Here is a 13,375-nt window from a genome sequence, read left to right as displayed (position 1 = left end):
TCCTCACTCTGATTTTGCAACCCTGCTCTGGTTCTGCACTGCTGTGCATTGGTTTTCCTGTCTGCTTCAGCGAGCCCTCTTCTTCCTTGGTTTTCTATTCGCTGCGGCGAACCCCAGTTCTTCTCCTCCCGTGTGCAACAACTAACAAAATCAACACATACAACAAAACTATATTGCATACGATTTTATGTGTTAATACATGCTATATGAAAAATTTAAAGTCTCCACCTAAAACTATGACACTTCAATAAATGCATTTAATAAAAGCCGGCGGTAAAAGTAAAAATAACGTTCTGGCAGATTGATGAAGATCCATGTCCGTTGACTTGATCGAATGCATTTCACACACCTAACTCACACAAACCAATCGAAGTTTAGTGTCCGGGAGATGGGCAGTATTTGGTTCGTACACAGGACGCGTGGCTGGAGCTGATTGTGTCGGAGGCCTTCTGACAAAAACCTCTTTGTGCGAAAAGTGGTGCGATAAAATTACTGGTGGTTTTGCTGAAGTTAATGCGGGCAGTAGGAAATTATTATTTCAACAGGCAGCAGATTCAAGAAGTACCAATTATTTCTCTGGTTGCTGATGAGGAAGACAGTACACGTAAAGTTGATGCTATGTTTCATACCAGCGGTGTCCGCAGTAGCAATAGCAAAGGACGATGGGATGATTTACATAATTCACATGGATAAATCTGAAATGCCCACTGCGTTTTCCTCCCACGAGCAATGGTATCAGTCTATAGTCTCCTCTATCATAAATGGAAGACATATGGAAGGAGCGTTATTGTATGTTTCCAACAAAGTAATGCATGGCTTTAGTGCTAAGCTGAAGCCGTCGGAAGTGGATGCACTGCAAACAATGCCAGGGTACATTGCAAGTCATCCATACAGCAGGGGTAAGTTGGATACCACCCATTCAATCAAATTTCTAGGGCTCAAAAGAAAATCCTGCATATGGCCCCTAGCAGAATTGGGCAACAGGTCGGATGTTATAATCGGAATTCTGGAGACAGGCATCTGGCCAGAGAGTGAAAGCTTCAAAGATAATGGAATGAGTGACATCCTTGCCAAGTAGAAAGGCCAATGCCAGTCGGGCGCTGCCTTTCACTCTTCCATTTGCAACAGAAAACTGATAGGAGCTCGTTATTTTAAAAAAGCATTCCTGGCGCAACACGGTTCTCTCAATACTGCTGTGAATTACGATTCAGCCCGAGACTCTGACGGCCACGACACCCACCGCGGGCTCGCGTGGCCATGTATAAGGTTAGTTGGGACGGTGAAGTCATTGACGCAGACGCTTTGGCCGCGATAGAGAGCGCCATATCCGATGGAGTCGACATCTTGTCTCTGTCCATGACTTTGGACGCTCCGGATTTCTACAAAAACGTGATGGCTATAGGAGGCTTTGCAGCGGCAGAAAAAGGCGTGTTTTTCTCCTGTTCAGCGCACAACACCGGGCCGCATAACTATACTGTACAGAACGGCGCGCCGTGGATTCTTACAGTGGGATCCAGCACTATTGACAGGGCTTTTGTCGCCAAAGTTAAGCTGGGGAACGGACAAATTATCCAGGGAGCTTCTCTTTTCGCCGAAAGAAGAATGATTTCAGGCATTCCGATCATCTATGGAAATGACAGCTCTCGAACATGTGCACTCAATTCCTTAGATCCCGAAAAGGTTGCCGGGAAAATCTTGTTCTGCATGAACAATTACACGGATTCCTACATGTCGCTCTTGGAAGCAAACAGAACCGGAGCTGCTGCTGTGATAGTCATCGGCTATGACACGCTATACCCTGAACTGTATTGGATGCCTGCGGTGACGGTGACTATAGAGCAAGCACGCCTAATAGCAGATTATGTTATGAGTACTGATGCATCAAACGCCACAGCTGACATAAAGTTCGTGATAACTCAGCTGGGATCCAAGCCTGCACCAGCGGTTGCGTATACGTCGTCGAGAGGGCCAAATAGTCTGACTCCTGGTATCTTGAAACCCGACGTGATTGCACCCGGCGTGGACATACTTGCCGCCTGGGTGCCTAATGTTGCTGCTTCGTACGTGGGATCGATTCCATTGGAGACCGACTATGCCCTCGCCTCTGGGACGTCTATGGCCGCTCCTCATGCAGCAGGCGTTGCGGCTCTGGTGAAAGCCGTCCACCCGGACTGGAGCCCCGCCGCTATCAAATCTGCTCTCATAACGACGGCCGACACACACGACAACACCGGTCACGTTATAACAAATCAACTCTACCCTCCTTCCGTCCTAGCGACTCCCCTGGATTTCGGCGCCGGCATTGTGAATCCCAATAAAGCAGCAGATCCTGGGCTCGTCTATGACTCCGACGTGAATGACTATATGGATTACCTTTGCGCTCTCAATTATACGAAGAAGGAAATGAGGATGGTAACGAGGAGGGAATACTCGTGCAGCGGCCATGCCGCTGTTGGCGATCTCAACTATCCATCATTCCTTTCAAATTTCACATCATCAGCAGTGAAGGTGGAGACATTTAAGAGAATTCTAAGCAACGTCGCTGATGACAATACCATACCATATCTGTATAGGGCAGTAGTGAAGGCTCCTCGAGGAGTCTCAGTGCAGGTGCAACCTGACTCTCTGCTATGTTGAAACAATAATTAAAATAATGAAAGAAAACAAAGAAACCCAACAGAATAACCAAGATAAGAAACTGAATTAGAAACTGAATTTGTTATTCAACAATGATTCTCTGCATTACATTTCATGAGCATTTGATAGTTTTTATATCATCAACTGTCGTTACATAACTAATTATTCGGTATAAAACTGTCTAGTTACATTTTACCTAAAGTTACTAATTCGTTGTCAAACTAACAAACTCCACCTTGACAACAATTTTCTTAATTTCTTGCCCATGCCCATTCATCATCTTTTCTGCAAGCCAAGAGAAGCTAAACATCACCGCAGCTTCTCTATTGTAACTGGCTTTGTGAACATGTCTGCACAATTCTCTCGTGTATGGACCTTTTGAAGAGCTACTTTTCCGCCATCGATCACATGTCTCAGAAAATGATACCTTACATCAATGTGCTTGGTTCTACTGTGATAAGTAGGATTTGTAGCCAAGTGAATAGCGCTTTGACTGTCACAAAGAAATTCACTTTCTCTTGTGTCCTTCCAATCTCATCGATCAGACCCTTTAACCAGATTGCTTCTTTACTGGCATCTGAAGCAGCTATATATTCAGCTTTGGTAGTGGACAACGCAACTGTTTCTTGAAGCTTTGACATCCAACTAATTGCTCCACCTACAAGAGTAAAGACATAACCTGTAGTAGATCTTCTTTTGTCCAAATCACCTGCATAGTCAGCATCTACATATCCGCAAAGTGATCCTTCACTACCATTAAAGACGATGCAATGGCCACTTGTGCCTCTTAGATATCGAAGCACCCATTTCACTGCTTGCCAATGTTCTTTACCTAGATTTGCCATGAACCTGCTGACAACTCCAACTGCATGTGAAATGTCAGGTTTTGTAGATACCATCGCATACATTAAGTTGCCTACAGCATTTGCATATGGTACATGAGACATATACTGCTTTTCTTCATTAGCTCTAGGACTCAAAACCGAAGAAAGCTTAAAATGGGAAGCTAAAGGAACATTAACAGGTTTCACATTATTCATAGAGAACTTTTCAAGTACCTTCTCCACATACTTCTGCTGTGACAACCAAAGCTTACCATTTTTCCTGTCTCTATGTATCTCCATGCCCAAGATATGTTTTGCTGCTCCAAGATCCTTCATATCAAACGTCCTAGAGAGTTGAGCCTTTAACCTGTTGATCTCTTCCATGCTTTTGCTTGCAATAAGCATATCGTCAACATACAAAGCTAAGATAATGAATATGCCATTGAAACTTTTGAAGTACACACAATGATCATACTCACTTCTTATAAAGTTCTGGCTCACCATGAAGGAATCAAACTTCTTGTACCATTGTCTAGGAGACTGCCTTAGACCATACAATGATTTCCTAAGCTTGCAAACTAATCTTCTGCTACGACCTCGTACAAAACCTTCTGGTTGGTCCATATATATCTCTTCGTTCAAATCACCATGTAGAAAAGCTGTTTTAACATCTAACTATTCTAACTCAAGATTAAGCAACGCAGTTAGTGCCAACACAGTATGTATAGAAACAAGTTTTACAACTGGAGAAAAAATCTCATGAAAGTATATACCTTCTACCTGAGAATACCCTTTTGCTACCAGTCGCGCCTTATACCTTTCAATACTACCATCAACTTTCTGTTTCAGCTTGAATACCCATTTACATCCAACAACACTTCTCCCTTCAGGAGGCTCTACAAGATCCCAGGTATTGTTCTTGGCTAAGGAGTCCATTTCTTCTTCCATAGCCATTTTCCATTTCTCACTATCTGTATCATCTACTGCTTCCTAATAACAAGAAGGTTCCCAATCTTCAGTAATCAAAGCAAAAGATGAAGCAGAATCTTCATACCTTTTGGGAGTTTTCCTTTCCCTTGTAGACCTTCTCAGAGCGATTGGTTGCTGAACTGGTTCAGAAACTTGCACTGGTTCATAAGCTTCAACGGCTTCCTTTGTGTCTTCAACACCTTTTTCTCCAAAAGTCTCTCCTTCCTTTCGACTGTCATCGAAAGGTCTAGCCTCGAACTGAACTCGTTGACTCGGCGATACCTATTCCTGTTCAATTATTTCAACATTTGATTTTAACAAAGAGGATTCATCAAATGTTACATCTCTACTAATGACTATCTTCTGCAATGTAGGATCCCACAACCTATATCCTTTCACTGCATAGTCATACCCAACAAAGACATAACATTTCGACTTTGGATCTACTTTTGAACGCTGATTTTTCGGAATAAGAGAATAAGCATCACAGCCAAATATCCTCAAATGTGAATAGTCACAAGACTGACCTGTCCAAACTTCTTCAGGAATTTTACAATCAATTGCTACTGAAGGTGACCTGTTAACTAAATAACAAGCAGTAGATACTGCTTCTGCCCACAACTCCTTTTGCAAGTTAACATTGTTGATCATGCTTCTGACTCTTTCCATAAGAGTCTGATTCATACGCTCAGCAACACCATTTTGCTGAGGAGTATAAACAGTAGTTTTGTGTCTCACAATGCCCTCATCCTTACAGTATTGTTCAAATTCAACAGAAGTGAACTCACCACCATTGTTAGTTCTTAGACATTTAATAGATTTCCTAGACATTTAATAGATTTCCCTGTTCTTTTCTCTACCATTACTTTAAATTGTTTAAAGACATTTAATACATCAGCTTTCCTTTTTAGCATATAGACCCAAACTTTACGAGAGTAATCATCAATCAACGTTAAAAAATACAATGCACCTCCATATGACACAACAGGGGAAGGCCCCCATAGATCAGAATGAATGTAGTCTAAAACATCTTTACTATTATGATTTCCAACTTTAAATCTCTGTTTACACTGTTTTCCATACACACAATGTTTACAGAAATCTAAATTCAAGGATTTCAGACCGGGAAGAGATTTACGTTTCATCAGTATATGAAGACCTTTCTCGCTCATATGACCCAATCGTTGATGCCACAGACGAGTACCTGCTTCTTCCTTTTCTGACGCAACCGCTGCTTCACTGACCAGAGTACTTCCTTTTAACCTGTAAAGATTTCTGACCTTTTCTGCCTTCATAACCACTAAGGGCTCCTTTAAAGACTTTCAAGACGCCATCCTGACCTGTAAACTTATAACCATCTGAATCCAACACTCCCAAAGAGATTAAATTTTTCTTCAAGTCAGGTACATGTCTAAAACTAGTTAATATCCTAACTGTGTTATCATACATCTTAATCCTGATATCTCCCATCCCAACAGTCTGACATGACACATTGTTACCCATAAACACAGAACTACTGTTTACATTTTTATATGAATTAAACCAATTTCTATGTGGGCACATGTGATGCGAAGCACCAGAGTCTAACAGCCAGCTATCAAAACTCTGAGAGACATTACATTCAGGTGAAGTTTCATCTATCATACATAATTCTTTAGCAGATAAAACTTTGTCTATCATACCTGAATCGACTTGATTCACTTCGTTCTTCAGGTTTTCAGATTCCTTTCGTTTCCAACAGTCCTTCTTCAAGTGTCCAACTTTTCCGCAGTTCCAACATTTTGCCTTACACTTCTTTCCCTTCGATTTCGATCTGGAAGACCCCCCTTGGTTTTTCTCCTCTTTCCTTTGAGCGTCCTCTAGCGACCATGGCTTCTGATGCAGCTGTTTCAGTGCTGGATTTCCTTCGTACTTCTTCAGACATGAGAGCTCCCACGATTGATTCAAACTTCAAAGAATCAGCAGAGCTAAAGCTGATTGAAGTTACGAAGTAATCCCATGATTCAGGCAGAGAACACAGCAAGGTTATGGCTTTATCTTCTTCCTGTATTTTGACTTCCATATCTGTTAATTGACATATTAGTGTATTAAAAACATTCAAATGTTCTGCAACATTTGAACCTTATTTCATTTGAAGACTGTATAACTTTCTTTTCAGATAAATTCTGTTGGTTAATGACTTTGTCATATAGAGATTTTCAAGTTTTCCCACAATCCTGACGCCGTAATCTCTTCAACAATGTTGAAGAGAACTTCATCCGCTAGGCATAACCAGATGGTACTGAGAGCTCGGGCATCCAAGTCCTCCCAGTCTGAAGTAGTCATGGTTGCAGGTTTCTTAGTTGCCCCATCCAATGCCTTGTGCAACCCTTGTTGCACAAGAAAATCCCTAACCTTTAGTTTCCAAAGAGCAAAATTGCTCTTTCTGGTGAATTTCTCCACCTCGAATTTAGCATTCGACGTCTTGACCATTTTTCCTCCTTCCTAGGGTTTTAGTCTTTCTAGGAGTTATATATATAATTTTGTTTGTCTTTCTCAAAGAAAACTTTTTAAAAAATGAATAATTTCCCAATTCAACAGATTTTTAATTTCAAATCCTTTGTTTCCTTTCACGCTTTGTTTTTCTTCAATTCACCCTTTATGTTTAGAATCTAAAAAACTATATTGTCACAGCTTTCTGAAAAAAATTTCTGAGACAAAATTTATTTCAAAAAAAAAAAACCCGAATTCAACAGGCAAGTGCAGCAGCTTAATCTTCACGCGGCTCTCGCAGGCAGATCAATCCTGCACGCGCAGATTTGGCAACAACTTTGCGCAAATTTGATAGCAGATTCTTCAGCCACACAGACTTCATCTTCATGCTCTGCTCAGATGGGCAATATTTGCAGCACGCTGGACAGAGCAGCGGCCTCTCTTCTCATCAGGTTCTGGATCAAAAAAGGCAGCACTTCACACAGAAAAATCCACACGCAGAGCTTCTGCTCTCCACGCAGCTCTGACAGCGTTTGCAGAGGGTTTGGCGGCTGAGACAGCCAACACCTTCACGTAGAGACAATCCGGTTTCCCTCAGAGAACACACGCAGAGACTACACGCCAACGTGCTCTGGGTCACAGCCTTCCTTTGTCTCTTACGCGCAGTCCTTCTCAAAGAATATCGCAGAGAACAGCTTCACACTTCTGTCTTTATCACGCAGCCGCACTCACACGCAGAAGACACCCAACAACTTCATGCCTTTCCCTCTTACGCAGAGGCTTAACAGCAGGTCTGTCTTTTTCTTACGCAGGGCAAGTTGCTCGCTCAGCCACACATTCAGCCACGCTCAGCTACACACTCAGCCAGCATTGATCACTGAAATTATCAGGTCTGTTTTTTTCTTACGCAGGGCAGGTTGCTCGCTCAGCCACACATTCAGCCACGCTCAGCTACACACTCAGCCAGCATTGATCGCTGAAATTATCAGGTCTGTTTTTTTCTTACGCAGGGCAGGTTGCTCGCTCAGCCACACATTCAGCCACGCTCAGCTACACACTCAGCCAGAATTGATCGCTGAAATTATTTTTTTCCCTCAAGCAGATTCACGCTCACGATCTGATACCACTTGTTGAAACAATAATTAAAATAATGAAAGAAAACAAAGAAACCCAACAGAATAACCAAGATAAGAAACTAAATTAGAAACTGAATTTGTTATTCAACAATGATTCTCCGCATTACATTTCATGAGCATTTGATAGTTTTTATATCATCAACTGTCGTTACATAACTAATTATTCGGTATAAAACTGTCTAGTTACATTTTACCTAAAGTTACTAATTCGCTGTCAAACTAACATGCTATTCAAAGAGAGGAATGAAAAGTTGGAATTCTCTCTCAGCGTGGAAGTAGTGGATGGAACGGGGCAGAGTGACGATGATCCGGTGGGTGGAGAATGTGTGTACAGCTACTTGAGTTGGGTTGATGGAAGAGGCCATGTGGTGACAAGTCCGCTTGTGGCTCTATTCTGTTAATGGACAATATTACTATCCCCTCCCGTGTACAGTAAATCATTGCAGCCAATTTGTATGGGTGAAGCTTCATGGTTTTAGCTCTATATCCTTTCATGTAGGAGTGCTGTGTCGTTCAGTCTTATTATATTGCGACGGGGTTCAAGCTCACAGTAAGGGTGTTTCATTGCCCCAGCCTTGGGTTTATTCTATATAGTGTATGCATGAAACTATTCCGATTCAATAAACGGCTACCTTTTCATATATCCTTGCTTTTGTAAGTGGTAGTGTCTTTTATTTTGATCAATGCATCCACATTTCGACTAATATAGGTGCCAATGTCGCTACATACCTGACAAACGAGTTCCTATCCTTTTTACTATCTATATATATATGAAAGGAGCATTAAATATTTTTTATTAAAACTTTTTTAACTTAAAAAACTTAGAAATAATCTCTTAAAAATATTACTTTATTTATATTTGCTATTAAAATTTGAAAAAAAATACTAATATTAATATTTCATAATTAAATATTTTCTAATAATTTTATCCATAGATTAGAAAAAAATATATATATTTAAATCCAAAATATCTCAAAATCTATTTAAAATAAATTTGAAAATTTGAAAATATTTTTTTAATAAATAAAATATATAATCAAATTAAAAGATAGTTATAATTGAAAATGTTTTACCATTTTAATATTATTTTTATATTAAAAAAATAATATATTTAATGTTTTTATTTACATTTCTTTGAAAATGTTTTATCATCTTAATATTATTTTTATATTGAAAAAATAATATATTTAATGTTTTTATTTACCTTTCTTTGAAAATGTTTTATCATTTTAATATTATTTTTATATTGAAAAAATAATATATTTAATGTTTTTATTTACATTTCTTTGTATTGATTATTGTATTTATATTTGAAATGCACCAGATATGTATGATATTTATTTAATTATATGAATCAATTATTTTGGAAATCGTTTTAATAATTTTAATTTAATATCTTTTTATATAGCATTCTACTATGTATGATATTTATTTAATTATATGAATAAGTTATTTTGGAATTCGTTTTAATAATTTTAATTTATTTATGTAATGGATGATAAAAATTTAATTTTTATAAAGTATTTAGAAAATATTCATGATAATAATGGTATGTACAAATCAATGACTCAAATTGATTTGGGAATTAATTGTAGCTTTTTTTAAAACTATTTCAAAATTTTGAATATAAAAATTTGAATGGTCACCACCTTTCCAATCTTTCATCACATGGCTGACATATATCTAATTGGTCTAACTTCTCCCCTTAGCTGCATCCAAATGTAGCCCACATTACATTCATATAATAACTAATATTTGCTAATTAGTTTTATTTGATAACTGAAATGAGGTTGAAAAATCAATCACCCTGGAATGGGGGACCATGGGAAAGATGAAAGTGGCTATAAATGGACTCGGATGCATTGGTCACAATTTTGTGCATTGCTGGCATCGCTAGAAGCGCTCACCTCTTGAAGTCATTGGGATCAATGACGTTACTAGCATCGAAAATGTATGATTATAACAGTGGGGGGAGGTTCTTCATATCATTGCATGTATATATGTATATATTTTCTCCATGTTTAGACTCTATATAAGTTAATGAGTGTTTGGTCTTATTAGTCCCTGCCTCCGGCAGTGCAGGGACTATAGCATTCGCTCCAGTGTCGACTAGCTATTAAATCATCTGTTGACTGTAAGCTTTTACGCCTTAACCAAAGTTTATTGTTGGAAATTTTGGTGTAAGAAACTTTTAACCAAACTTGTGAATTCACCCTCTTATTGCAAGCCTTATGTGCCCCAATGTTATTTCACTGAGGGCAAGTTATTTTATTTTATCATAAGTTTTTCAAAACAAATGTGTGAGCGAGAAAGTTATTTTATGCAAACTAGGAAGGTTTGGGAAAGTAAACTATTTTATGCAAAGTTTTTAAAACTAAAAAAGCATTGTCCAATATCCAAAGCCACCACTTCCAGCAACAGGCCACCTGCAGCTTCTTCTTGCCACTTGTCACCTTTTCTATCTCCTGTCCTCTCTTTGTTCCACACAATATCCTCCCACCTCCTCTTAATTCCTCTCGCCCCTGTTATTTAGATTGTTCGTCTGCTGGTGTTGGTTCTTCAACCAAATCTAAGCAATTATCGTAGCATGCTCATGTTAGCCCAGTGTTCTCCAGTGTGTTGGTTCTTCAACCAGATCTAAGAAAATATCGTAGCATGCTCATGTTAACCAGTGTTCTCTATAATAGTTGAGCTTACATTTAGTACTATTCTTATCTAAACTTGCAGCTCCATAGCACAGAGAATTGGCATGCCCTCCAGAAACTTGTGGAGTGATTTTGACAGCCATGCCCTTTAGGCACTTGTAGAGTGATTTTTTAAATGAAGAAACCAACAACGGTTCTACAAATGAATATTTGAAAATTGTCATGACTTTTGAAGATCTCGTGATTCTTAACTTGCATCACATCGCAGGTAAATATCATTAAACAATCCTTATATTTTCTATTCAGATTCCAAAGGTAAATATTAATTATCAATCCTTACATTATCTATTCATATTTCAAAACAAAAAGTACATTTTTCCAATTACAATTTTCAATTTGATAACCATAAAAATCATTACAGAGACTCATCATCCTTGAAATATTTTGGTAGCATATAGTTGTTGGTTTTGTGCTGAATTTATGATGCAATTATTTTTTAGTTATATGCAGAGAGTTGCACGGCTCATATTTATATCTACTCGCGTCTAGCTTCTATGCTAGCAAATTGGACTTGCTTTGATGTTGTAAAACACCTTACTTATAACTACCTGGTTGTTTAGAGGACAAATTTAATCGGGCATGTAAACTATTCAAATATTCATGCTTTATTGAGGTTTCTTCTTACATTCTGGTATACAAGTTCTATAATATGTATATTACTCCATTTGAAAAATCACTGAGAAATCATTGAGCACTACAGATTACTAATCATAGACAAAGAGGATACCTTGGAAATACTCTATCATGACAGCGTAGCTGAGCTAAACTGCTTAAGTCAATGGTTTGCCCCCGAGGACCTTTATGGTGCAAGTGAGCCAGATCTCTCATGGCCTGTAGGGGTATTCAGATGGAATTTCAACTCTGGCTTCCACCTTTTTTAATTAATCCCGAAATCTTAATCATAATAATGCCTTCTTGTGTATACACACCCCAAGAAAATTAAACACATTATATTTGTGGAAATATTTCATATTTAAAATGCGCGCAAGACAAAAGATGAAATTTCTAAGGTATGATTAAACTAAATTTCCAAATACTTAATGGTGTTTGCAATATTATGAATGATTGTATTACTGAGGACAATACCACAGTAGACTCAGAAGAAGAAAAAAATGAAAGGATTTCAGCACCTATAATTGTTCCTGTAGTCTCTCAATTTCTACTTTTTTCTCACTAATTATGTCATTTGACAACCACTGATCTTTGATTTTATGAAATCCTTGAAAATACAACAAAGCAAAACCCATGACCAACAGAAGGAAGCACGATGGTATTCTCGCCATGGCTAGCATTCTTCTTCTTCTGCTCCTTCTTTACCCTCTGCAAGCAATCAGTCAGCGACTGTTCAACAACAAAATTTCTGTGATTATTGCCATCACCAAATTTTCTTGCGATCTACGAGTACCATCTAGAAATGTTTGTGTAGTTATCTAGCCCCATTCCACACTGGAAATTTCCAACAATAAACTTAAACAACTAGACATTTCAGGTGGAATTTCCTGCCACTGCTGAACCTATAGAATTCACCCTAACTCTGCGTAAGAAAAACCCCTTTCTCAAGACACTTATTTCTATCGGTGACGAGGGATCAAATGCTACCACCTTTGCTTTAATGGCCAACAATTCCTTCCGATGCAAGGTGTTCCTAAATTCAGCTATCGTAATAGACAGGATAAGGAATATAGTTTTCACGTCCTCGACCTCGACTCGAAGATTCCCAAAGACACGACGGAGATGCAGAACTTGGGAAACCCCTTCAGTGAATGGAGGCATGCCATTAAACTGGAATCCAGGGAATTGCGTCACCCTCGGCTCCTCCTCACCGCAACTATCTATTTTGCGTAGTATTTCCTCCTAGTTGCCAAGAAGAGGTCGTACCCTGTGAACTCCATTACCCAAAATTTGGACTGGGTGAACGTCATATGCTTCGAGTATCATGAATCGTGGGACACTTTTGCCACCAGAGCCCATGCGACACTATATGACCCATCCTCTAACATCAGCACCAACTTTGAAATTAGATTGTGGCTCCACTATGGGATTCCCCCAACAATCCTAGGAATGCTGCTCTATGGGCATTCCTAGATACTCAAAAGCCTAGACAAGACAGGGATTGGAGCCCCCGCCATAGCTGTTTGTCCCAAACCCTCAGCAGCAAAATGTGTTGAACAATTTTTGGCAATAAAGTTCTGACTGATCACCATGGATAGCATGTTGAACAAAGCAACGAAACTGAACAAACAAAGTGACAACTTTTCGGAAAATTTGAAACAAGCGACACTCACAAGGATGCATGTGGAGTACGTGTATCACCTTCAATTAGAATTAAAAAAGTCATTAGAATTAAAAAAGTAATAATAACATTGTTTAACTTTGATTTAATAAATTATAAATTGTAATTAAAACTATTTTCCACCACCTGTCATTCTTACGAAGTAGGCATTTGTTTATGGCAATTTAGTTTATTAAATTCGTAGTTGGAATTTCTAATAAATATATTGATGCTACAGTGATGATTTTGGCAAATTTTAGGAAGGATGCTCTTAGAAGGGACAAATTTCACTGTTGAGAAACTAATGGCCCAGTTGCATTGGTTTTAAATTAACTCATTCATGGTCATTTCTTTCTTTGT

At 38.7% G+C, this 13,375-nt stretch overlaps 2 pseudogenes; both read left to right on the top strand.

Annotated features, from left to right (window-relative positions):
* The first annotated feature begins 1,054 nt into the window (after positions 1-1,054).
* LOC149262673 (subtilisin-like protease SBT1.5 pseudogene) lies at positions 1,055-8,439 on the top strand (annotated as a pseudogene).
* A 3,571-nt stretch (positions 8,440-12,010) lies between these two features.
* Positions 12,011-12,936, top strand: LOC149262672 (class V chitinase CHIT5b-like; annotated as a pseudogene).
* The last annotated feature ends 439 nt before the right edge of the window (positions 12,937-13,375 follow it).

This window comes from Pinus tabuliformis, chromosome 6 (genome assembly GCF_031772625.1).
Source record: "Pinus tabuliformis cultivar Carrire ecotype Pingquan chromosome 6, CPIR1, whole genome shotgun sequence".
Taxonomy (NCBI): Eukaryota; Viridiplantae; Streptophyta; class Pinopsida; order Pinales; family Pinaceae; genus Pinus; species Pinus tabuliformis.
Note: the sequence above shows the minus strand (reverse complement) of the source record. Positions and strands in the feature narration are given on the sequence as shown.